A 26,961-nucleotide genomic window follows, 5' to 3' on the forward strand; every position below is an offset into this window, starting at 1 on the left:
TCCCACACAGATTTATTCCTTGATAACTAAGCCTTAGTTAAAAAATTCTTTTTCGTAACACATCACCATTATAGGTGCCTCATGCACCTCCCACAATTTAATATAGATTACATTTTTTAAACAAATGCGCAATAAATAGCTAGCAGAGATTAAGCGACACGTCTAAGCGGCAGCGAGCGAAGTAGAAAAATGGTAAATAAATTGTTTTTCTGCAAACATTTCGAGAGCCATTGTTCGTGGCAAAAAACAAAAGTTCGTAGTTTACTTGATTCAGAAAGTCAACGAACATTATTCGCAAAAATTTATCAAAGAAATTAATTTTGTCTATCGTACCACGACTTCCTTGTATGGCCTATTAAATTATACACAATGTTTGCTGCATTTCATTTAAACTTATATCATTGAATTTTATTAGTGATATATTTCTCATTCAATTAATTCAGTTCTCACCTCGTGGCAAAGGGAAAAATTATAAAAACTCAAAACATCTTCATTAAAAATTCTAAAATACAGAAAAATATAAAACACCAAATACAATTAAAACAGTTTTAAAAACTATTTTTTAAATTAAAATTAGAATTTCTACGCAAAAACTAGCGATTCGGCCAGGGGGCACGAAGACAGATTTTTCGGTGCAATCGGTGCAAGTTTACTTTTGATCCCACTCGGCTGACATTTGTTCACTATTTTACTGAATTTCAAATGTTAGAAAATGATATTAATAATGAAAAGACCACTGCTGCTGGCCTTAGAAGTAGCCAAAGCCTAAAATAACTAATACCCGCCAATAAAAAAAATTCAAATACATTTAACATACTATGGAATCTAACTATAATATGAAAACTTAGAACACCTTAAAAAGGAATATTAGTATTAGAATACATTAAAAAGGAAAATTCATTACTAATCTCCAAATGGTTTTTGAAGTGCCGCGAATAAAAATATACTGATTTATCTAAAAGTGCCTTTATGTAATGCTGTCAATTAATAGCATATAATTTATTAATAAAAATACTTTTACAATCATCTTGACAAATACAAATTATATAAATTACGGTTCTTGATAGGCGAATTTCAATTTCATAAATTTAAAAAAAAATTGACGAAGGAACTTATTGTTAAGAAAATTAGTTACGCTTTTATGACACAAAAATAAATGTATGAAATAGCTTTAATTGTTAAAATTCTTTATGCTTTGGGGCTAATTTTATGCAAAATTTCGACGTGAAAAACTTAAGAAAATAAGCTACACTGTTATAATATAAAAATGTGTGAAAGAGGTTTGATTGTTAATATTCTTCATGTTTTGAGCAAATTTGATGTAATTTTGAATGCTGTAATTAAATTGTATGATTTAAAATTTTTCAATAAATTGATTTTTATCTAGCTGGAGTTCCATTATTTCCCTGTTTAAATTAACAAAATTCCAGAATAAAATTAAATTAAAAGATACTGAGTTAATGTGTATGCATATTTATATATGTAATATTAGCATAATTATAGAAGCACCGATGTAAGAACACTGAGATATAGATGTGCAGAAATACTGATGGCGTAGATACTTGATGCTTACAGCGTCCATCCATTCTGAAGAATAAGCAGTCGAGCCGGATTAAATTCCATATTTATTTAAATTCACATTTTGTGGCCACAATTCACTTGGCACTCCAATCGTGCCTATTTCCAGAACAATTTTGATACTATGGCAATGAAATCGAACATAGATGATAGCAGAAGCGTCTTAACAGGATGAAAGCATAAGCGAGTAGAGAGAGAGTATCGCAGTAGTAATGCAGAGGAAGAAGGGAGGGAATCGAAACTTTTCAGTTCGAGTTAGTTTCGGTTTACAATTATTTTGATTGGGCAAGAGATATCTGCATTAAGCGTTACGTAAGATCGCATGATTAATTTGAATAACGCAGTTTGGACTTACAGCGCTATTTTTAGACAGAGAGATGAAGTCCCCAAATTAAATAAAAATTAAAAGAGGTTATAGCCACTTAAAATCTGAAGTTTCCTTTCATATTTTTATCTTACACACACACACACACACACACACACACACACACACACACACACATATATATATATATATATATATATTAATTTCTAGCTATGGTTGTTCATGCAGGATTATTCACCATTAAAGGAAGTATTGTGAGACAACAGCACAAATACAGAAGAAACTAAAAAAATACGAAATAAAACTACTTAAAAGCACATTAAATTTAAAACTAAAAAACATTTTAAGAAGAATAAAAAGCATTAAAACAAAACAAAATTAAAGATATTAGAAACATTCAATATCCAAATCAAATGCAGTTAAGAAAACGCTATCCAGTCCGTAAGGTCTGAATGATCTACCTGATCTTCAATGTATTTGGCATCTATAATTTCGACTTCACACACCATACAGTTAGGATTGCAAAGAAATCCCTTATAGATAACTCGCTAAGCAATCCTACTCTGTTGTTTGGTTTAATATAACGCCCTCTAGGATCAGCGCCCTCTTGTGAGAGGAGCCAAATTTAGTTTTGAGTTGGTTGTTGAAGAATGTACGCAGCGGACCTATGGTGCGTTCGCTCTTTCCACTTTGTCTGTGCTAATGGAGCGCTTAACTTGTAACCTTGTACATTATGTAAATAATTAAATATTTGTGTGGCCTACTTAGTTAGTTTTATTTTGGAACCAGCGCCATTATCTCTCGTAACTCATCGCATTTTATACCAAACAAAAATTTTTGGTCCGTCGAACCGGTGTCGAACCAGCGACCTATGGATCTGGTAATGGGTGACCTGCCTGCTGAACGAGTGTCAGTTGAATCAACCTTTAACAAGTGTGGACTCAACACAAAATAAGACAAAAAAGACATAAAATCAAAGAAATCTTATAAAGATAAAAAAATCAAAGAAAGGGAGTTTTTCAAAAAATGTATGTTGCAGTATTTGTGTGCCTTCCTGCAAAAGCAATTCACTTAGAAATTGTCTCAGACTTATCTTCGGAAGCATTAATTGCTACCCTAAAGAGATTTTTCGCTAGGAGAGGGGAAAGCTCAACCATATTTAGCGATAATGCTATAAATTTTCGTGGAGCCAGAAAAGAATTAAGCAAGCTGTTTAAATTAGCCACAGCACCAGAACAAGGATTATCCGACTATTTGTTGTCAGAGGAGATTGAGTATAAATTTATACCCCCTAGAGTTCCACGTTTTGGTGGGCTTTGGGAGGCGGGGGTTAAATCGTTCAAAACGCATTTTAACAGTTGGGAATTCAAAATTAACTATTGAAGAATTTTTAACTTTAGTAACACAAATAGCGAGAATATTAAACTCCAGACAATTTCTCCTCTCTCATCAGATGCACGGGATTTTAATGCGTTAACGCCTGGTCATTTTTTAATTGGCCGTTCTATAACAGCCCTGTAGAACCACACTTATAAATAAGTCTGACAACAGATTGTCCAGATGGGAAAGTGTCACCAAAATGACTCAAAATATTTGGAAAAGGTGGCAACGGGATTATTTATCGCAACTTCATGAGCTAACGAAATGGCAATTTAAAAAAGATAACGTTAAATCTGGAACTATGGTGCTCGTGAAAGAAGACAATTTGCCTATTTGTCACTGGGTTTTAGGTCGAGTTGAAGAAGTTATACCCAGATTAGATAAAAGAATTAGAGTAGTTAGTGTACGCACGGCAAAGGGTCTCTTTAAAAGGCCTGTCACAAAATTAAGTATTTTGCCCATACCAGACAACTATCAAATATAACATTTTTATATTATGGATGGACATTATTCATTTAGTGCAAGTGTAATATTTGTATGTGTAACTTTTTTATTATATGCTACTGAATTTAATTGTATTGAAATAATTTGTACTAAATTGCATTTCATTGTATATTTCATATGTATGTGTAAATTTGAATTGATTGTAAAACTTTTATGGCATTATTGAAACTTGTTTCAATGGGGACCGGAATGTTCGGTTTAATATAGCGCCCTCTAGGATCATCGCATGTATAACACTTCAGATTCACCTGTAAGACCTAGACTGTGTTATAATAAGTTTACTTTCCGTAGAGTTTTTAATCTTCTTCTTACTTCCTTGTATAAAGTAAAGGAAGTATTGTAATCGCGAAAAATGTCGGGTATCATATTTCAACGAAAATATCAATTTTGGCCGCTCTCAAATCCATTTGAACGATGTTTTTGCGTATGGACAGAATAAAAACTTTTCTCCAAAAAGGATTATAAAATGGATTCAAAAGAGATTTCTTTCGTGAAGTCTGAACGTACTGATCTCGTATAACTCAAAAAGGAATAGCCGTAGGACGTTGAAATTTTGTACATGGGACTGCTATTACATGTAAAGGTTTAACATAAAAGGTTTTTCGTATATCACCTCCAAGGAGCAGAAATTTAAGTAAAACGATGAATTATTGGAATAACTTTTAGTCAGAATTTTAAAGCGATAAATTATTGAAATAAATTTTATTCAGTAATTTAAGCAAAATTTTAAGTCAGTATTTAAATCTAAAATAAAGATGAGCAAAAATTAAGATTATCTTATCTAAGATAAAAAGTGTAGGGGGTAATATTTAAGAGATCTTAAAAGTAAAAATGGAAATTCAGAAGGGATAAAAGGTGTTTAAATGGCGCTACTAAGCCTAGCGAGGCCGCAATTTGTTAACATTTGAAGGTCTTAGTAGTATAGTGAATTAAGTGAGTTGGTGCACCAACTTCAGGGTCTTTTTTGCCTAGTGGAAGCAAAAATTAACTTCATTTTGTGCACCAAAAATCTTGTCTTCTAGCACGCTGGTCGAACTGCTTGTTTTTTCATAGAAATTCTAATTACTTCCACTTGCGACATTTCTTTATCACTGCAAGTCGCCAAGGTGGATAAAGGTATTGCAAATGTTTATTCTGGCCAACGGTGGTGTGGTGTATTTAATTACGGCAAAGCACACTAGGGCTATCTGCCAAAGGGGAGGGATGCCTTTCGTGGAGGACTTTCTAAGGGAAACTGGCTCGTATACACGTTACACATGGGAAAAACCACGAAAACACCCATGCAGCCAGCCCGTTCGCGGGATTCGAACCTCGGACCGAACTACCAGTGTTCAGCGACTTTACCGCACGGCCGCTGGTGGGCCTTATTCTGGCCAACGAGAAACCTCTAAAACAATTGAGGAATAGGAAATTTAAAAAGAAATGTAAGAGAGCAATAATTTAGAAACCGATTCTCTTTGTCATTCAGATCTCACAAATTATGACCAATACAGAAGACAAAAAAGAGCCTTGACCCTGATGCTATTCATATACACTTCCTAAAACATCTTAAATCTAAAATATAATGCAATAACTCCTTTATTTGCCTTTCATTTCCCGTAAAATTTCGTTCGATAAATTAAAATAATATTATATTCACTACGATAATATTTATATATTTTTTTCTGTTTTTCGGAAATAAGATTCAAAAATAAATATTTTTCACCTGAATACTTTTTTCATTCCGTCACCTTAATTCTCATTTCCGTTCACATGCATAACTTTACACGAAAAATAACTCATAATTCTTAATCTTACTCAGTTTCTTCTTGTCGCTCATTTAGTCATTTGAAATCTCTTTTATTTTATCGCTTCTTTCCATTTCCTTTTATGATTGAAAAATTATCTCTTTATCTTATTCAATTTTCCTTTCTCTTTTCCGTTTAATTACCTATTCTTACACAAAAATTGCAAAGATTTTCGAGTTTTGTTTGCTACATTTTTTACAATGTTTATATAATTGTCTTCTTAAGACTTTTGTTGTCAGCACTAAAATTTCCGTCCAACGCGGCCATTTTTTGTTTTCTTGCTTTTTTTCGCTTCAGTGAAGTAAAAATGAGAAAGAAGTTATACATGCTTTTTGTTATGTTATGTGAGATTTAAGAAAAGAAATAGTTCATTGATCTAGTTTTTTTAAAGAGTTTTTATTTATGTTTTTATATTATGTTTGAATACCTAAACAGGAAATATTACTAAAAGTATGTTGTTAGAAAATTATCCTAATAATCTGTTTCCCGAAAAAAAAAATCAGTCTAAGCTATATTTTCTTTTTATCAATAAATATACGGAGCAAAATTCTATTCGAGCAGTTTACTCATCATAGAATAAAGATAGTATCTAAGACCAAAGTGATTTTGCAATAATCTTCCGAAAAACTCTAAATTGTCATATCAAATAAATGTTTTCAGAAAACGTTATCTGTAACACAGAAAAAACAGGTAAGTAATTAAACACAATTAGATACTAATAAATGATAAAATGCAAGGGAAAAAAATGATGCTAAGAGAAAATACTGAAAATATAAACTAGGGATTTATAAGGAAGCGATTAAGAAAATAATTCATAATTACTCGTTTTTTCCTTAATTTGAAACAGAATCCTTTTTCAAATTAAGGAAAAAGACATTTTGTGGTGTTTTAATCTTTTCCTTGTATACGCTTATGCCTCAAGGTGACATCTAAAAGAAATGAATAATTTAATGAAATTTCAGTTCAAAGGGGCGTTAGCCAAGAGGGGCTATTATAGTTCGAACCGGCATTTTGCGCCGAATTACTTTTCAAATTGTTGCCACAAAATATTATCATCCTGTATTATATTTAAAGAAATTAAATAATGAAGAAGCTGCATGAATGTATGTATATTTTTCGCATTGTAAAAAAATAACGGTACCTAGAGCCATCATATTCTGAATAATCTAGTCCTCCACACGAATATGGGCACCTGGAAGCCCGAATTTTGAATTTGTTTTATTATGTATTCCATATTTTGCAAAATTTTAACGAATTTTTGATTAATAAACTCGACGCTTTCAAAGACAGCAGTCGCAACACTGCACGGAATAAAACATTTTTATCTCTAGCGCGAGAACCTGTCTATCGGAAATTCTAATGATATGCTGTTTTTAAATAATTTTAATCCAAAGTGTCGTTAGCCCAAATGCTCTCGAAACATGTATGTGTCTGTAAATGAAAGGGGAAAAAAAAAACTTTTGGGCGTAATATAAAATCTGAATATTTTCAGATTGTTTTTACAAACCTTTTAGCCCAAAACAGCGTTAGCCCGAATGAGCTATTAGCCCTATATATAGGGTAATATATTACCTTTAAAGATATTGCGCCATCCACTATAAACGGCGAATCACTTTTCAAAATTTAGCGACCAAATTCTATAGCCCTATATTACCTTTAAAGAAATTGAATAATGAAGATTCTTCATATATCCCTACATGTTCATTGTGAAAAGGTGGTGTATCTAGAGCCATTTAATTTTGAATAACGTTATCCTCTACCCGAACATGCGCATCTGGAAGCCCAAATTTGGAATTTTAAATTTTACACTTCATTTTTGTAAAACGTTAATTAATTTCTCGTTAACAAACTTAACGATCTGAAAACGAGCAGTGGCAGCACTGTACGGAATAAAATATTTTTATCTCAAGCGCCCGAGTCTGTCTGTCCGAAATTCTAAGGATATGATGTTTTTAAATATTTTGTTATTTTGCTCTTAAATGACACAAAAAAAGGTTTTGTATGTTACTAAGCAAACTGAGCATTGATTTGATGAACTGAGCAAAAACTGAAAAATATAGAAAACGTATGCCAACACTTAACACTGCATAGGGAATTCTAGAAATTTGCTGCTATTCTGCTTTTAAAATTTGTGTAATTTTGCAGTTAAATCGTATGCGGTGTAAATGCCAAGAAAATGATGCTTAATAGTAAAGCTAGCAGGAGCTAATACAACAGCAGACTGGTAGTCTGCGAGCTTAGCGAGAGCGTCAAAAACCTTTACAAACTCTTTCGGGCGATCGTTAAAATCTAAAAATCTTTCCGGTTTTTGCTTTTAATTATATTTCAGTAATATGATGATAATTTTGTACAGAGGAGGGAGGAGTCCATATGGACGACACGCCCCTTTTAAATTATTAAATATTTAAGACGCCATCTAATAGAAGTAGGTACAGTAGTTTGTAAGATAGCTTAAAAAAAAGGATTTCATGGGTGCTAAAAATTTTGAATCTTTTTGGTTGTTTTTCATTGTGGATTACATCATTTTAATTTTAAAACGGTAGACTAAAATGGACTTCAAAACTAACATTACTATCGATCTTCATTTTTTTAAATTTTCCTATTTCTATTTATAAAACGACATTTTTGTGATTAAATAAAATGAAATTGAAGGAAGTTTATTAATGTCATAAATAATTCTATCACAATATATTCAATAAACCAACGTAATCAATAATTTTAAATAATTATTATCCGCTGTTTGCTGGTTTCATTTTTTTTTCAATGAGAAAATGAATAGAAAGTAATTTAATTTCATATCACACTAATTTTGTTTAGTTAATGCATTACGAAAATAATTTTCCCTCTAAAAGGAGATTTTTTTCCACCAGAAAGACCTTCTTCTAGAATTCGTACGTAATTAATTGCAATTATATCTGTGTTCAAAAATCCGAAATAACGACTTCTATATTCTCATTTGTTAGAATAAAAATTTGAAATTATTAATTTAAAACAATTTGTTCATTTCAGTTTGCCATTTTCGGTTTTCTGTAAAACCGTCATAAATATTTACAGGTACTCGAAGTAAAGAATTAAGTACTCGAAGCAAAGAATTAACTGAATATTGAGGACTGATTATTTGTTGTGGGAACAAAAAGAGAATTTTTCTACGAATATGTTGGTGTATTTTCGATTTTTTAAGTCACTGTAGGTATTTACCTATCGGTATTTCATCATTTTATGTGCATCTCATAATATTAACATTATATAAAGAAGAATTTATGGTTATAATTACGATTCAAAAACTGAAATGAATCGAAATATAATCATGATTTTTGTTTATGACTGTACTGAAATCCCATTGATACACAGCACGTATATACCGATCATCAATCACATAAATACATATTCAATCCCAGTCTGTTTGAAGAAATTGTCCGCTATTTGGATCAAAGCAGGACCTGCAAAAATTTGAGTTTCTTTTTTATCTGCCTTTCACACGTGAGAGACAAAACAAGAATTTTTTTTTCCTTTTCCAAGATCTTCTACGACAATTTTGTGAGCAACGTCTTTGTTATATTCATCAATTATCATTCGAAGAGATATGTGACGATTTTGAACTTTTTCAATGTTTTCCAATCGACGCTGCGAAGAACAACCACATAGGAGCTAATACTTGGCGTCTTTGCATCCATCATGAAATTGTCCGTACCAACGAAAATTCATGTTGATGCTTGGTACCCTGTTTGCTTACACAATATTCTAAATGTCTTTGCTGTTTTTCCTACTTCCCAGAAAAATTTTAGTATTATTCCTTGCTCAGTTTTCGAGTCTAAGACAGCAGATGTTAACTGGATCAAAGCAAATGATTAACTGCATAAGAAATTCTGCCCCTAAACTGACGATATTTTAGCATAAGTAAATTGAGCTGTCATAATAATAAATGTTGTCGATAATCGCTTGGTAGGTTTGCTGGAATTTGTTCAAAAAATTATTAAATTTTGTAGATGAAATAACAATTATAACGTTATTAATATCTACTGCTTCTAGATAGGAACAAAAACTGAATCCTAAGTTTTAAGTTCCTCTGAGGCTTGCACAAACTAAAATGTTCAAATAAAATTCAGGAACGTTAGACATACTTGAAAGTTATTATTGATTAACTGCATCACTAGTAAATTCAATCAAACTAACGCTCTAACCGCAGTGTTAACTTCGATTAAATCAACTATGAAGGCAAGCGTAGGTACAAAAGATCGTAGAAATGACATATCTTGGTACTCGTATTGCAGATCTAAGCAAAGCATTTGGGTATTTGCAAAATTTGCACATTTCTGGACGTCACGTTGGAAAAAAGATTTTAATAAAAAGGATTCTGATTCTGACTTAAACATTTTGCAGTATCTTTAAGATCTGCAGGTAAAATAAATTTTAATCCGTCTTGTAATATTTAAAATATAGACTTACTTATAAAGTTAGCACCCACTTCTTAAACATGACAATTTAGAAAATAAGTTTGAATTTCATTTCAAATAAAGTACTCAAAAACAGCGTCTTTTGTCCGGAAAATAATTTAAATTTATCCAATACAAACGATTCCAATCGGCTAAAAATAATTACCAGAAGAGGAAATAAAAAATATAGACTCGCGTTTAGAACCACTTAAAACTTTAATAGGGCTATTCGAGGCTCTTAATAAACCTTTCCCAGTTCAAACCCGATAAGGCTCGACTGTCTTTTTTATCCTGAACTCGTCCTAATTTACCATAGTTTTAAAAACCCTTTAAAGAGTATAATAAACCGAATTTTATCATTGTTTTACTGCCATCATAAAAAAACTGGGCAACCACTTTTTTTTTCCTTTTCTTTTCTCCACTATTTTTTTCTTTTTTGTTTAGTTATAGCAATCTCAAATTTGAAGCGTAGTAATTTAATACTTACCTATACTCGATCTACGGCGCTACGCTTTTTACAAGGGGATTTAAAGCAATTCTAGACCGACCGTTAACTGCCCACAATGGCTATAAAACTATGTTTTATGTCGCACTTGCGGAAAATAGAGGGAGGGGGGCGATTCTAAAAAATCGTAAATTTTGCTCATTTAGCAGGAAAATCGAAGAACTGTTAAAAGCGCCTCTGCTGCTCCGAAGAGATGCGTGTAATTGAGAGAAGGGGGCTGACGTAGGTGATGGAATAAATTAAAAATAAACACGAACAAAAAATTAATGAAGAAGTGAGGATAAAAGTGTATTTAAAGAGCTGTAAAAATAGCGGATGTTTTTTAAAGTTAATTTTATCACCGATGCAGGTGTGCGTCTCCCACAGGAAACTTCGTTGATTGGGTAATTTAATAATCGTATATCTAGAAACATGGCAAGGGATGTAGATTTTGATGGCATAACATTCTGTGACACCTTTTTTTTAACAAACATTAATAGTTAAAGATATGAATCTATTAAACGGTTAAACAAAATTACACAGTATTAAAAAAAAAAAAAAAACTATCAAATGTTAACCATTCATTGGTTTTGGAGTACAAACTTTTTTTTCCTGAGACCTCAACTTTTTAATCCCACATATTTTTCGGTTCGTAGAAAAGTCTACCAAAAATTTAATGCAGGAATAATATGGGTTTATGTATACTGAAAGCAAAATTTGCACTTTTATACATTAAGTTCGCGTGTTTTATAGAAACATTTCGACAAAATTAACTACCATTTAAAATATTTCATTCTAAAATATTGCAAAAGCAACTTATTTGTAAAGTCAGTTTATTTTTATAATACAATATTCGTTGCATATTCAAACATTACATATTGCGGCCATACTGTGTTTTCCAAACATTTACAAATTACTCGTTATTAATTCAATAGCAGTGCTAATTAAGCGCAGAGAGCATCAAAATAGGAGCACTTGAAGTCATTAAGATGGAGAGTCATTTTTGAGACACGGTGTTACTGTAAGCAATTTTTATTATAAATGGTAGTAAACATATTTATCAAATACATAAATTATGGATAACGTAATACATCGAATACTGTGATAAAGACTACCACTAAACGTGGCTGGTATTTCTGAGAATATTAATGAAAACTGGTATTGGAAATCATCTGCTTGAGTCCTTTCACAGAAGTGTGGATGGTAATACTTAAGGAGGGTACATTGCATTGCTTTTATTAGGACTGTTTACTTTTATATAAAAAAGGATGGTAAATGAAAATATTTGCACAATTTTTCTCCAAAAATAGAAATGAGAATAATATAAGGCCAAGAGTATATGAACTACAGGTAAATAAAAGTATGGAAATTTGTTAAATGAGAGACCAAATTTACTAATGCACGTGTCACTAAAATATTACTGCACATAACATTTTGAACACGAAGGAAAGCGATTCACTATGTGTTGAACTGCTAGGATTTGGAATAAAATTTATTTGTCAGAAGTATTTTCTATTTAAAATTTTTAAATATATAACATAAATCATTTGAAATTTTAAGATAAAGCTTTAACCATATCTGTAAAGGCTTATCCAATTGAAAAGAAATCGAAAAATGTTATGTTTAGCTGGTGAAAATTTAAGAAAACAAATAAGTAAAATTCATTCGTATCATAAGAAATTCGTAAGAATACGGTACATTCCCGACGAAAAACTGAAAATTCTCACTAAAATTTATGACAATTAGTTAAAATAAATAAATAAAATAAAAAATAAATAAATAAAAAATAAAGGAAAGCAAGTAACATTTATGTGGATTAGTTAAAAGTTTTAGTTATTATTTTTAGGAATTCTAAAAGAAATTACAAAAATATTCGTACACCCACGCTATTTCCTCCTAAAATGCAATCAACAACGGATTAATTAAAACTTCATGCTGAAATCTATTTGTTTGTGACAAATTAGCACATCATTAATAGATTTATATTAGTGGATCCAAACTTAAGGTAATAAATTTATTTTCACATCAAATAAAACGTACAACAGTTAATCACCACATGGATTTGAAATTTATTAATCAATTAAATTTATTTCTTTTAAGTATGCCTTATAAAGGCCAGCAAGAAGCAAAATTCAGAATTTAATAACATTCATACGCGATGATAATAAGAATTCAGAATAATGATAATAATTTACATAAACAAAATGGCAGCTGCACAGAGTGCTTAAATGACTATCGCCATCTTTTCAAAGGCGATTAAGAAATTCCGAAGAAACTGAAAGGAATATACCAAAAAGCAACAAGTCAGGAAAAGCAAAAAATATTTCCTAATTCAATTTTTTTCCGTAAAAACACTTGCTACAATTCTCCAGCATCGCTTTGTCGATCTCAACATTAAGGAACGATGTTTTAACACTGATAAAAAGCAATTCTTCATATTCCAGACTACGACAATGAAGACACGAAAAGACTCAACATAGACCTTTTCCTTTTCTTATTTTTTCCCCTCGATTATTCCTATAACGCCGTTTACGCGCAAATGAAATAAAATAAATCTTTTCATTAAAATATTACCGATGAAAACGAACCCATAATTGGGGAGCGAAAAGTGGAAAAAAAAAAGAAAGTTGAAAAAAAAAAAAAAAGCAGTGGGAAGATCGAATCGTTAATAACTTATGTCAAAGAGCTTGCAAAGTTTTAAAAGAGAAAAGAAATATACCAGAAATGAAAGAAGAAAATTCTCGCTCTTTCTCTCACCGGAAAGATTTCGTGCCTTCGAAATGAAAACTAAAACCTCTTTGTAACCTCTTTTCATTTCTAACCCGCATGTTGATTAAATGGTAAATGGGAAAAGGGTTCAGATTTGGAGAGGTAAGTTTCGCGAAATACAATAAAAGCCGTTCTAACCAAAGGATGAGAAGGAAAATAAGAAAGCAAAAGCAGAAAAAGAGAAACAAAATAACAACGGTTCGGCAACAAAAAAGTATTAAAAGAGGGGAGTAGAAATTTTGCCACCGATTTTCTCGTTGAACTGCATATTAGGGAAGGAAAGTCTGTGAGAAAACTCTTGAAATGTTAATCCAGATGCAAAACACATCTAAATCAGAAAAGGAGACGGGCTTCTAACAAAAGGTCTACTTAATCTCATTGAAAAGCTGTTATTTAACTTTAACTCAACGCCTGCGACGTCAAAAATTATTGCTGGAAAATAATAAGACGCGATACTTCTAACTGCGAGCCAATTCTTTTCAACATGAATAATCTTGGGAGACAAAACAAAGGAGAAAAATAGAGTGTGCAGTTGAGTGTGTGGTGGTGAGGCAAGTGATGGCGAAGGGGGGGTCAGAAGCGAAGAGTAGGGAACCGAACGAGAATATGGATAATAAGAAAAAAAAAAAAAACTTTTACCGAGAGCTTTAGCAAATTACTTCAAATTGTATTACTAAGTCGCCAAATTAAATCAAACGCCAAAGTTTTGCAGTGCTGCAAAACTTTCCGACGGTAATATTAATTAACGTGATTTTCCTCGCCAGTTTTCTAATTTATAATAGCCCCTCTCTCTCTCTCACTCTTTTGCCTGCCGAAAATTACGCATTAGTGAATTGGTTATTTGTATTAATTCATAAAAGAAAACTTTTACGCCATCATTTATATCCCTTCCTTCCTCTACCGTAAACAATAAATTCCGCACGAAATTAACATCGTTCGCAATTAAACGGTATTGATTTCATCAATTAGCCTACCCCCAACAACGTAAAAAGAAACGGCGGGAAAAGAGAAGAGGGAAAAGCAAGAGTGGAGGGGGTGAGCGAACGAAATTAAAGTTAATCAACCAACCGCTCTAATGGCGGCTAAATTAAATTAAACCCAACCCGGTGAAAAATAGCACAATAATCAAGGCCCCCACTAGCCCTTTTCGCAACTAAAGGCATAGTCAACACAATACGAAAGAGGGGCTCTTGTTGTGAATATATATACATATACACATGCACACACACATACGCACACACATACATATATATATATATATATATGATGCCAAGATGAAGCGAAGGAAAGAGAGATAGAAAAGAAAATAGTTTGAACGCACGGAGGGAAAGCATTATTATTATGATGTGAAAACCTCTGCGCGCCAGATTGCGAATAAGAGAGAGAACGAGAGAAAGAGAAGCGTGCGCCAAAAACAAAACGAAAAAAGACGTGGGGGAGAGGAAGAGAAGAGTAAGAGATTTTAATATTAAGTAATTAAAGCAGCATTATCCATAAATTTAATTTGCGAGTGGCAACAAAGTCAGATTAAAATCAAATTAAAATAACGTTAGGCGCTTGGTAAGTGACGAATGGATATTATAAAATTATTAATTTCCATCTGCTGGTTGTGGAAGCTAACAATCCCCCCTTCCCTCGCCGCTCCCAAACGCTTCACACGCGCCCCTTACCCCCTACCTTTACCCGCCCACCACGCGAAATGAGGAGCTTGATGAGAAAGTTTCGCGCGCGTTTGGCTCCTCCTCGCGCACTGTCAAGAACACATAGCTCTTTTCCGCAGACGATATGCTGGAGGTGCCCCTTTAGCAGATTTCAAACGATTTTAAGCAAAAGCGGATCTTAAATATTGCAATTCAAAATTTGGCATCTCTTGCGGAAAACGGTGAGTCGGTCTTTTATTTTGTCTTGCAACACATCTGAGTGGATGTCTTTTTATTCAAAATCCTTTCGATAATGAAAATGAAATAAAAATTTTAAACAAATTATTGCCACATATCAGTAGCAGACAGGCAATCAGGACCGTCGAAAACAGGCCAATTCCATTGGTCTATGTCAGTCAAAAGATGTCTACATCCATTGCTCGAGGTTCTTCGACAGGAACGTCGTAGACATGGTAAACAGCTGAGGATATCCTCTCTCTCTCTCTCTCTCTCTCTATATATATATATCAACTGGAAAAGAAAGTATTGTTTGAGGATGGACGTTAGATTCAGGCTATTGGCTCTCATCCCAATATTAAGATTGAAGAATGAACTTAAATACATAAATCCAATGTTCTTCGATTATTTTTCAAACACTTATTATGATTAAGCATGGGACTAACTCTTAAGGAACCTGATAAACATAAATATCGGAAGAGTCATTCTGAAAATAGTTACTGAAGTAAATTCCTGGATGGGATAGCAGAGTAAGAATTTTTCAAACTAAAAATCATGAAGGCTTAACTTTCTGAGTTGCAAATTCGTAGCTGCATTACAGAGATTTCCAAGCTTATAAATTTTGATGGCCTCTTTTCAAAAATAATCAGCGGTAAGGCAAGGCGCCTGGAACGTAGTATTGCATTGTAAAATTAGCTAGACTATTATGCAGAATCCGAGGTTAGGGGGATTTCGACAAAGCTATGTCGTTTTGCATACCTTGTCGAAAGTTCTCATTTGGGGACAGGACCCTGAATAATCAAGATGAGTTTGCATCAGTCGCAGGGCAAACATCTTGAACACCAGTAGTAACAATACAGCATGTTAAATAATTTTATGTATAAATCATCTTTACCTATCATGCAGGTGATTTGTCATGAGCAGTGGCGTAGCTAGGGTGGGGCAAGGGGGAACATCTGTCCCCGGGCGCAGCATCCAAGGGGCGCCAAATTGATGCTACGAAATTTTTAATGAAATATTTTCCACTTTTGGCACGCAAAAAGAGGGCGCAAATTCTTAAATTGTCCCCGGGCGCTGGAAACTCTAGCTACGCCCCTGGTCATGAGGGAATGTTTTTTTCCATTTACAGCCACAAGAAACATGACCTTACCTAAATTCTCTCCCGTGCTGTTAAATTAAAATGATCAACTTTGTGAAGACTTTCAAGTGAAAACTTTAAAAACAGGAGTATATATTTTTGTTTAATTTTAGACAAAAGCTATATTGATAAACTTACTCATATCATTGGAAAATTTATTAAAGTAACACTTCAATACGTTTCCTAACAAAGAAATATCCTTCCTGTAGACAGAAATATCCGTAAAGTCATCTTGCGACAATTTCAACCTCAAGGAGGAAAAAATAATAAAACTTTACAATATTTTCTTAATTTGATAAATTTATCTCCTAAATAATATATGAACTTGATGGCATATTAAAAATTTGATGATAACTTAACCCATTAAATACCAAACTTTGACTCAACAACATTTCCTTTCTTAAGAAGTTTATGTGCTTGATAACAGGTTGCTAAATATATACATCCATCAATACACATGATGAATCCATATATGTTGTTTAGGTACATAGGCAATTAATTATAATCAAACAAAGCTTTACTGTTTTTACATACTGGTGCTTAGGGACACAGCAAACTAATTTTTATTGTATGCATTATCGCCAAGATTTTAAAACTGCAATCCTTTTAATAAGGCACTGATTGCAATTTAGAACCAGAACATATTAGAAATTAAAAGTACATTACTTTAAAATTTTCCCCTCTCCCACAATCAATATAATAAAAGTAACTTAATTTTCAGAATGCATATAAGGTATTAAAAAAACTATTCTATGATATAAAAAATATATTAACGGTTTCTCCTTTTCTTTTACAGGTGCGGTCTCTGCACCACGGCGGAATTAGACGCCTGTCATAGGCACTGCATATAGTTAGTGTATAGATTTCTCTGAATAACTGTCTAATGAGACAGACTAATAAATATTAGACGCCATAGAAGACAATCTAAGGTAAGCTACTTTAATGCATAAAAAGTCATCAAGTTTAATTTATTGTTCATATGTTTTTGTGTCATAAAAGATTATAACTTAACCAGATTTACTCGGGGATCAACACTGAAATGTAAATCGAAATACTTCATGCATTCTCAAATGAATCACGACATACCAGTACCATTAAACTTATACAGGAAAACAAAATTATCACCTGGAAAAAAAAATGCCAGTATGCATTTTGAAAGAGAGACAAATAAATATAACAAAATTTTATTAAGGAAATGTTCAGAGGCCAATGGCTAAATTTTTAAAAACTACAAGAAAATAAAAGTTCTTTATACTAAATTTATATATGTATAGTCTTTTGCTGTTAACATATGTAATATTATGTATATGTTGATGTTTATTTTTTCTATGTGCAACATAAATATAAGTACTTTAACTGAGAAAGTCTCCACATATGCAGACTATCTTAAATCACAGAACAGAAATGCCGATTAAATGCTCTTTGCCATATTTAACCAAACAAGCAATCAACGTCTTTTCTGAAAGTTGATTCAATAAATAACTCTTAATAGGATTGAGAATCAAAGTCTACTAGATACATATAATTTGTATAAATATACATTAAGTAAAATATGTAATTCCTGAATACTATTTATTTATTAAAGCATATGTACTAATCTATAATTCATCTCAAACACTGAATTACATTAAAGCCAAAGTAATACATTAATTAACCCTTTCTGGCACGCTACCTTTTAAAGTCGAAGTTTTGATTTATATATATATATATATATATATATAAAGAGGTAGGCAGTCTAATTAGACCTAGAGGAGTACACAAGTAAAATTTTGTGAAGATAGCACTTATGGTTTTAATTCTGTGGGTGTGCCCAAAGTGGCACACTGATTGAATAGAGCTTCGAAAAGAGTGCTGAAACGAGCATTGTTATCAATGAACTGATCGATGAGATGGGGAGAAACAAAGAATACAGACTCTCAGTTGTCCTAAATTATCGGTGAGCCCGGTCTGGGCACACCTAGGGTTCGCCGTTTGATTTTAAGCAAGATTTCAAGGTAAAATTTTAAAACTAATATAGAATAAGGAGATTAGCATACAGCCAAAAAATAACATAGAAATTTCTTTTCAAACGATTCCTTTTATACCCTAAAAAAATCTGGAAGATTTCTTTGAAAAAATGAGGGTTTTAAAAAACTAAACATGGCAAATGGACTGGTTTGTGTTAAGCTGCCATCTACTATAAATAAAGAAGGTTCAGAGTAACCTATAAATCCTTTTTCCTTCAGTTTTTCTGTGCGTACAGAAAGAAATTTTTAGGTGTGTCCAGACCGGACACACTGTGCTGCAAAGGGTTAAGATATTAAAATTATAGTTAGTATGCTGTCCTCAGTTTCTTCTGGGCTACACATCCCATCAGTGGTCGTGTATTAGATTTATTGAACACTTATAGTCAACCACCGTTTAAATCTTTGCGAACGGACTGGCTATATCGAGTTTCATAGAGCAGATGTACTAGTGTTTCTCAAGAAATTCTCTCAGGAAAGTATCCGTTATTCAGATAACCCTCATACACTTCGCCGTACCTATTTAAACAGCAAGCATTTTCAATACTACATAAATGAGTTCTGAAAAATATGAATTAATGAGAAAGTAATTGAAAAGGAAAGGTACTGTGATATTTATTTATTGTTACAATTCCATTTGTTAGCTCATTGATATATTTTTCAAAGCCTAAAATATAAAATAGTAATAAGAATCAAGAATGACTTAATTCTAGCTTTATTAAGCACTGGTTAGCAATTGTTCACCTACAATAAAAAAAATAAATAAAAACATTACAACGATAGTATACTTAAGAAGATAAATTATCAAAAATTTGAATTGCTAATTTTCACGCACTTATTGCAAACTAACACCTGAATTTAAGTAGTGAAAATATTCTGACTTTAGTCCAGATATCGGCCCCACCAGCAGCTGAGTGGTTAAAACCGCTAAATACTGGGAATTCAACCTGTTTTCGATCCCAGGTGAACAAGGCTAACTGCATGGTTAGTTTCATTGTTTCCCACATGTGTAACGTGAACAGTAGCCAATGTCCCTTAGAGAATCATCCAGGAAGGCATTCGTTTCCTTAGGTATGTTTTGCCATATTGAATTACTTAACCCAGTTAATATGCGCTGATTAAAAAAAAATGTTGCCCGCATAAATGCGTTTGTAAATACCCCTGAATTAGTGCAATTACAATTCTATGAAATATTTTCACAGCATATAATATAAAGTGACTTAAAACTATTATTTAATGATTTTTTTTCCTAATTCTTAAATGCTTCTACAGCATTTAAGGTAATCACTCTTTGATTTATATAAAAACTTGAAACAAGACTAATATTGTTTAACGTAACTAACATTCTTTTTTCATATCTTATGTATAAGGAGGATCCTGTTGTTTCACAGATTATCTTAACACATCATGGTACTTATTCTTGCGTTTCATTTCAGAATACAAGCATTTGCTCTGCCGGAAACTGTTATTCTTCATTTTATAAGAAAGTTTGTCAAGAAGGTATGGATTTTTAAAACATTTTATAATTTTTCATGTGCATCATTGAAGTAATTTGTTAACACGATGAAATTTCTAGGACATGTAGAAATTATTAAAATGTAATTATATATTACCAAGATGAAAACCAAAACGTTATCAAATTATCAAGATTTAATCTTGCTAACGTTGTGCAATTACTAAAATGCATACATCAAAAACTTCTGCAGCACCTGTTGACAGATTTATTAGCCAAAAAGGGAATTAGTCAGAATGGCTATTAGTCTCGAAACGGCATTTTGCATCAAATCACTAAATGTGTTGAATCACTTTACGATTACAACATTTACTATATCATTAATGCAATAAATAAAATCGTTTATAAAGCTCTGCGATTATATGTATATTTTGCTCGTCTTAGCAACGAGCTTTATTTATAGCCTAAAACGGAAGTCGGTCCCGAATGGGGTATTAGTCTCTAAACAGCATTTTGCGTTCAATTACTATAAACGGCGTAACACTTTTCAAATTTTTGCCCCCCAAATATTATCGCCCTTTATTATATTTAAAAAATTTAATAATCAAGAGCCTGCATGAATGTATGTATGTTTCCCGCACTGTGGAAAAAAAAAGGTAACCAGAGTCATCAGACTTATAACGTAGTCCATCCAAACACGGGCACTTGGAAGCCCGAATTTGGAATTTATTTTATTACCGACTTCATATTTTGTAAAACTTTAACGAATTTTTGACCAAAAAGCTAAACCATTTCGCAAGCAAGCGAGCAGTGACAACACCATACGAAATAAAACATTTTATGTCCAGCTCGCAAGACTGTCTGTCAGAAATTCTAAAAATATGCTGTTTTTAAATATTTTTAGCCCAAAGGGGCGTTAGCCGAAATGCTCCCGAAACGCGTATGGGGATGTAAATGGGGGAAAAAACCGCCCTTTTGGGTGTAATATCTGAAAGCTTTTCAGTTTATTTTATTTTATTTTTTTGTTTGCGATTTGTCTGCCCGCCATCTCTATGATATATGCACATTAATAGTTCACGTGGAAATAAATTATTGCTAATTTCTAACCTCGGTGGCAAATAGTTGTGAAGTGCCCATATACTAATATTTAATCAAAGTGATCGGAATGTATGATTAGCTTGGTATATGGTACTATAATCACTTTGCCGAACGCTGCTACTTCACAGAAGTGCACAAAAGATAATCAATAGAAAATGTTGGCCAAATACCATCAAACTACCTTAGCAGATTATATTTTGAAGTTTGTTTCAAGGCAAAAACTTGATATCAAAACGGCAATAACGCTGAGACATCAGCAAGAACCCATATCAGTTTTTCTACCATTTGAAATTGCTGCATGCAGTTTTTCTTATCCCATTAAAACTACATTTAATAAAAGATTACGACCTTTAAATAATAGTTATTTCAACAGAAAACAATAACTTTTAAACTATTTATTTTTCTCAACATATTGGCCCATCAGTAGGCGAAGGAAATGCCCCATTAGGATAAGTCAGATGTATGCCCTTCAGTACGATAAGATTCCTAAATATTGATAACTCCTGCTAGACTTGATATCCTGGACGCAGACTTGTTTGCGTTTTTTTTTTTTTTTTTTTTTTTTTTTTTTTTTTTTTTTTTTTTAAATTGTTGTTGTTGTTGAGTGTATGTGTGATTTTTCCATGTGCAACTCAAATACAAGCCAGTTTTCCTTCAAAAACCTTTTATGAATGTATTCTTCTCTCAGTCAGACAGCTCTCACATGTTTTGTTTCATCAATTAAGCAACCAAATTTTAATACACATTACAACAACTTTTACTAGTATGTTTAACATTGAATCCATGAAATGTAATCCATTCGAAATGTTAAATATGTAATATATTTACTCACTCATACGATAAACTTTGTCATTTTTGAAACAGGCATAAACTTACAATATGCAGCAAAAAAATAAAAAACTAGGAACGGGGTAATAGCCCCGATAGGTTCTGATCTGAAAGTAATATCTATTTGATAAGTTTAAATATGAAATTGAAAATGAAATTTTCATTGCGTCTTTTGCGCGTTCTTGTACCTTTCAAAAGGTTCCACGTACATAAAAAGAGAGGATATTGAGCACATAGTTAAACAAAGCTTTTTTTTATTTTATTTTTTTTTCCCAATTTCACTTATTGATTTAAAAAAAAAAGTAAATATCTTTTATAAAATACATGCATTTTTCTTTATATGAGCGTTTTGATAGCTAAATTGGCACCATGGCAGAAGACAACATTGTAGTATCCAGAATTTATGCAGACTTCAGAAACTCCCTGACATACCATGCATGGCCAAAATTGTGATGGATAACTTGAAGACTTCGTTCCGCTTGGGCTGGCGACACACCGTTTACTCAGATGAACGGTAATTTCCACTATCTACAAATAAATATATATATATATATATATATACACGCATACTTATACATCCATACATTCACATGTGTGAGCGTACTTGTGTGTGTGTGCATATATATATATATATATATATATATGTATGTATATATGATTGGTGTCGTTTCCAGTAGAATCTTTTCTGCCACAGTGAGCAAGTTATTAAAACAATACGTGCTGTGTCCCCAGCCGTCATTTGTGAATAATCTGGAAAGGCAGATTTATATCTGTGTGCTTGCTTTGCTAGCGAGCCGAATGTGAACTCCCTCCCCCACTTTTCCTTCGGAGATCTTGACAACGAAAATTTTCTCATTACGGACGCTGTCCTCCTCCCTTTTATTGCGCTCTCCCACACTCCCACCTTTCCTCTTCGGGGAGCAGAAGGGATTGGATTGAGGTACAGGGTGGGTAGAGTGACCGTCGAGTTTTACCTATTAATGGACGGAGGGGGGACGGTGGAGTGACAAGGGCGGGAGGTTACTCTGGAAAGTTTTGATAATTAAAAATTCATGCGCGTTATAATTCCCGAACCGGTCCACGGACCAGGGAGTCGCAATGCGCTCGGCCGAGTGTGAAATCGATATTCTGTTAAAATCGGGCTCGTTCATCATTCCGGAGGGAAAACAATGGAGCGATGGCCATCCAGGGTCTTATCGCGGGCCCCTTTTGCCGGGCAAATTTGTCGTGACATTCTAACTCAAATTTCTAGCGCGAAGATTTCTCTGGCGCTTCGGACGCAGTCTTAATTTGATAATCCAACCCCATCTGATCGGTTAGGAAGCCGAGAAGTGTGCCAGACCAAAATTAATTCCACATTTTTCAAGCAACTTCAATTAACTGAAGTCATTTGAAACGTTTCTCTGTTATGTCCACGTCCAGCTGTAGCTGAATGTTCCAAAGATAATATGATTTACTTTTGCAAAGTTTTACTAACAGTCTGGCTTTTAAGCAAAACTAAGATGTCACTCTTTAATTCTTCTATGGTTAATTCTTCAGGAAACGCCAATTATATAAACGGAATTACAAAGTGTTCTTTAATTAAGAGAAAAAGTTCTCTAATTAAGTAAACTTCTTGTAACCCACATAGAGTATGGTTGCTAGATGCCTAAAAATGTATGAGATTTGAGAGGCACTTCATCACATTTCGAGTTACATGAAGCAAAGAACGAGTGATACGCCCAATTAAGAATAGTTTGGGGTCTCTAGACACAGCGTTTTTTTTTAAGTTACCCTCAGGCTCATTTTCCCTTCTTTAACAAAACGAAATGTTATGAGGAATTACAGGTCAGGTAGGGTATAAGTGTCAAGCACAAGTGTACATCTACTTAGTTGCGTTGCCTTGGTGCATGAAGATCTGCTGAAGACGCCTAATTTCATATTAGAAGTTGTGGATCTAATCTAATTCAGATCAGAGGGGTTAGCAAGAAGAAGATAGGTGCGAGCGGGCACCAAAACAGCGTCAGAGATAAAATTGGTAAAGTTCCGGCATACTAACCATTTGGGACTTTCGGGAGCCATTAACTGTGAGGAATTACAGGATGATTTGAAGCCCTCTAAATTTTAAATTACAGTACTTAAAGGTATTGGGCGCCACTAAAATCTGAGACCTTAGTGGCCTAGGCGGTATTCAAGTCTGGATTTAGTACGAAAATAGAGTTACATTCTTAAAATTTAAAAAGACTGTTACAAATGTGTTTATTGGCCGTTAGCAATCAATAGCCGGCATTTGTGGAGTTCTCTTCGGAATTCTGCACTTTCTTTCTGTGGAAGGATCACGATTTAAAAAAGGGAAGAATAGTTTATAACAATCTATATGCTAGTCATAATAAAATTAACTTCGGAGTTTCAACAATGTTATCACCTTGGGAATAAATACGGTATGACTCAAAAGCCATTTTTACAAAAACCTTCTTCATTATCCTCTTCTTCTACTTGATTTTTAAATACCGTTAATACGCCATGGCGGAATGTCATGTTATACAGAGCGGAGGGAGTATCCCTATACAAAGAACTATAAAACTCAACAAGGTATAGTTCATACATTTTGTCATTGCTGCTAAGAAGTTAGATTAACAGTCAAAACTCAAGCAAGTAGGATTATTTAATTGAAGAAGAATATTTAGTTTGGGAAAGAGAGCTTCGACAAATCTTTAAATCTCTCTAACAGCGTACCCTTTTTTAATTTATCATTATATATTCAGATATGTAAGTATGATATGCAAGTTCGATGCATCCGATTTTCATTTGAAAAAACAGTATTTGAGTACAAAATTTGAATAGTATAATATCATTATATATGCAACAGTATATTTGAAGAAAATAGCATTACATGAAATGGACAGGAAATTTGACAGGATTAAATGGTTCATTTGTTATAAACCGAATTCGATACTGCGTGGTTTGAATATAATTATTTTGTTTGTTGAAGTCTTTTTTTATATATATATATATAACTGAGTTTTTCCCCAAACCAAACGTCTGTCAAAAGTTTAAATGCGTTACTCAAAACCAATTTTAATGATTTTCGATCTTATCAAAATGCCGATTATATATGTCATGTTTTGTATTACATGCACTGCAAGTGGTATTCAAGGTGACTGCACAGCTTTTACTGAAAAGAGCCAGTAATTTGGCAAACACTTCTTCGTGATTTTATGCTGGGCCATGCTGTACTTTCCTAATTTTTTTAAAATCGTATCGTATGCGCCATTTCTAGATTAACCTATGTCACATGGCTTGCGTAAAACTGATGAAGTAGCTAATTCGGAAATTGAACTCAAAATTTTGAGAATCGAAGTTTTTCTAACCAAAACGTTTTCATGGTAAGCCTCCATACTGGATTAATTGCGCACTTTTGTTTCGACGCTATTTCATTCTGCTCCGTTCCTATCGCGGCAGTATCAAAAACGTAAATATTCTGGAAACACCATTAGAGAACCAAGTGAATTGTGCCCACAAATGTCAGCTGAAATAAAAAATAAATACATACATAAACAATAATAATAATACGTAAAGGAGGAAATTCAGATTTATATTTACTTTCTATCCGAAATTTAAAGTCTGGTATCTACAAGACTTTTTTGTAGCCTACACTTCGTAATTCAATTTCACAGCTAAATATCAGATTTTTAGACTGACACTTCTTCCAAATAATTCTAACATTTTTAATTATTATACGACTCTTTTAATATAAATTAAAAATAAACAAATTATGAAAACTTCCAATTTGAAAGATTTTTTGGTACAAAACTTAAGAATAAATAATGATAATTAATCTTTCTCTCGAATTTATTAAATTTTCCTTCCATACATAAATTAAATAAAATATTTATTTGTATTATGTCCGTGTACTGGAGGAAAATTATCAAAATTTATCTTCGCGGATTGTAGGTACCCATCGGTCAGTCGGGTTCTTTTCTCATTAACTTTCAATCGTGAAAAATTATTCTCATATAAATATATTCCAAACCAATAAACAAAACAATTATTCTCAGCGCAAAAATTCGTAACTGAGGATGTTTACTTTTTTAGTAGTGCGAATAAAAGTTAAACAAATCTGTATCTTCAAATCATTGAATAATATTTATATCACACTGCAAATTAAGTAGCTCATTTTATAGATTTTATAGTTATTCACATTAGATTGAATGGCATGAATATAAACTCAGACTTCAAATAATTAAAATCTTGAAATCTTTGCAACCTCGCATTTGCAACAAATACATATCTGAAATATATTCGCAGGCCTCATAAAATAGCATCTCCTGTTGCTAGTTATAAGTTTACATGATAATACAGACTTAATACTTTAATAAATATTAGCAAGCGAGTGGAATTTTGTAATCCCGAAAAGCATGAAATTTCATCTGCGAAGATTAGCTAAAAATATATGATAGTCCTTTTTTATATAAGAAAAATATACAAAGACGAATTCGCCTCAAAGGAGTACCTAAGATGAGAATATAGGGAAGGGATAGCCTTCGTAAAGGGCTATTTAAGGAAAACTGACTTGTATACACACACACGTTACACATCGGGAAAACGCCCATGCAGCCAGCCCCAGACCGAACTAAGTGTGTCAGCAAATTCACCCCGGACACAACTAGAACCGAAATCAATTCGAAACCCGGACCATGAATTCGAACCTCGAACAGAACTAGGAGTGACAGCGAATTTACCGTACGGCCTCTGGTGGGCAGGGGCACCAGTTGAAAAGTATATTTATGGATGATGACGATACCTCTCCACTCTCTAAAGAAAAATCATATCTGACAACTTCATTAAGGAATTAAAACCATGTGTTTCGATATTCCATATATATGTGTTTCGATTCCATGTGTATGAAATATGATTTTTTTTATTTCGCCGTAACGGGAAAAAGAGTATTTGTCAATTACAATGACTAATATTCCACAGATTTCTGTACGTTTATTCAAATGAAAGATAGTTATTTATGGTTTTAATGACAAAAGTTTAAAATAGCGCAAAGCAGACTTTTTATAAATAACTATGAAGAAAAGGAGTAGAACGCAAAGAACAATTCAATGTTTTCGTTTAATTACATATATTTTCATCATATGATTACCGTTACCAAAGCAAATTAAATACCTTAAAAATTATTTACTACAGATAAGTCAAAATACCTTTTTATGCTTCTGACTGACAGATTTTAATAAAAGCAACAAAAAGGTTTATGTAAAATAAATGAAATGCTCTTTTCAGACGAGAAAGTTTGAGGATTATATGGAATAGAAAAGGAAT

The 26,961-nt window shown here is 32.8% G+C and overlaps 2 protein-coding genes across 7 annotated transcripts in view; one reads left to right on the forward strand and one right to left on the reverse strand.

Annotated features, from left to right (window-relative positions):
- Window positions 1-26,961, reverse strand: part of LOC118201700 (caspase activity and apoptosis inhibitor 1-like) — a 689,338-nt gene that overhangs the window by 621,093 nt on the left and 41,284 nt on the right. The window lies entirely within an intron of this gene.
- The window catches only part of LOC118182083 (uncharacterized), a 362,084-nt gene that overhangs the window by 193,865 nt on the left and 141,258 nt on the right, over window positions 1-26,961 (forward strand). For both annotated transcript variants that reach the window (XM_085818818.1, XM_085818819.1), the window contains exons 2-3: window positions 17,072-17,204; window positions 19,715-19,778. The gene's annotated coding sequence lies outside the window, so the exon portion shown is untranslated. The remainder of the gene's footprint in view (window positions 1-17,071; window positions 17,205-19,714; window positions 19,779-26,961) is intronic.

The sequence above is a fragment of the Stegodyphus dumicola genome, chromosome 6 (assembly GCF_044657685.1).
Source record: "Stegodyphus dumicola isolate Sdum_Otavi_A_Nest chromosome 6, ASM4465768v1".
Classification (NCBI taxonomy): Eukaryota; Metazoa; Arthropoda; class Arachnida; order Araneae; family Eresidae; genus Stegodyphus; species Stegodyphus dumicola.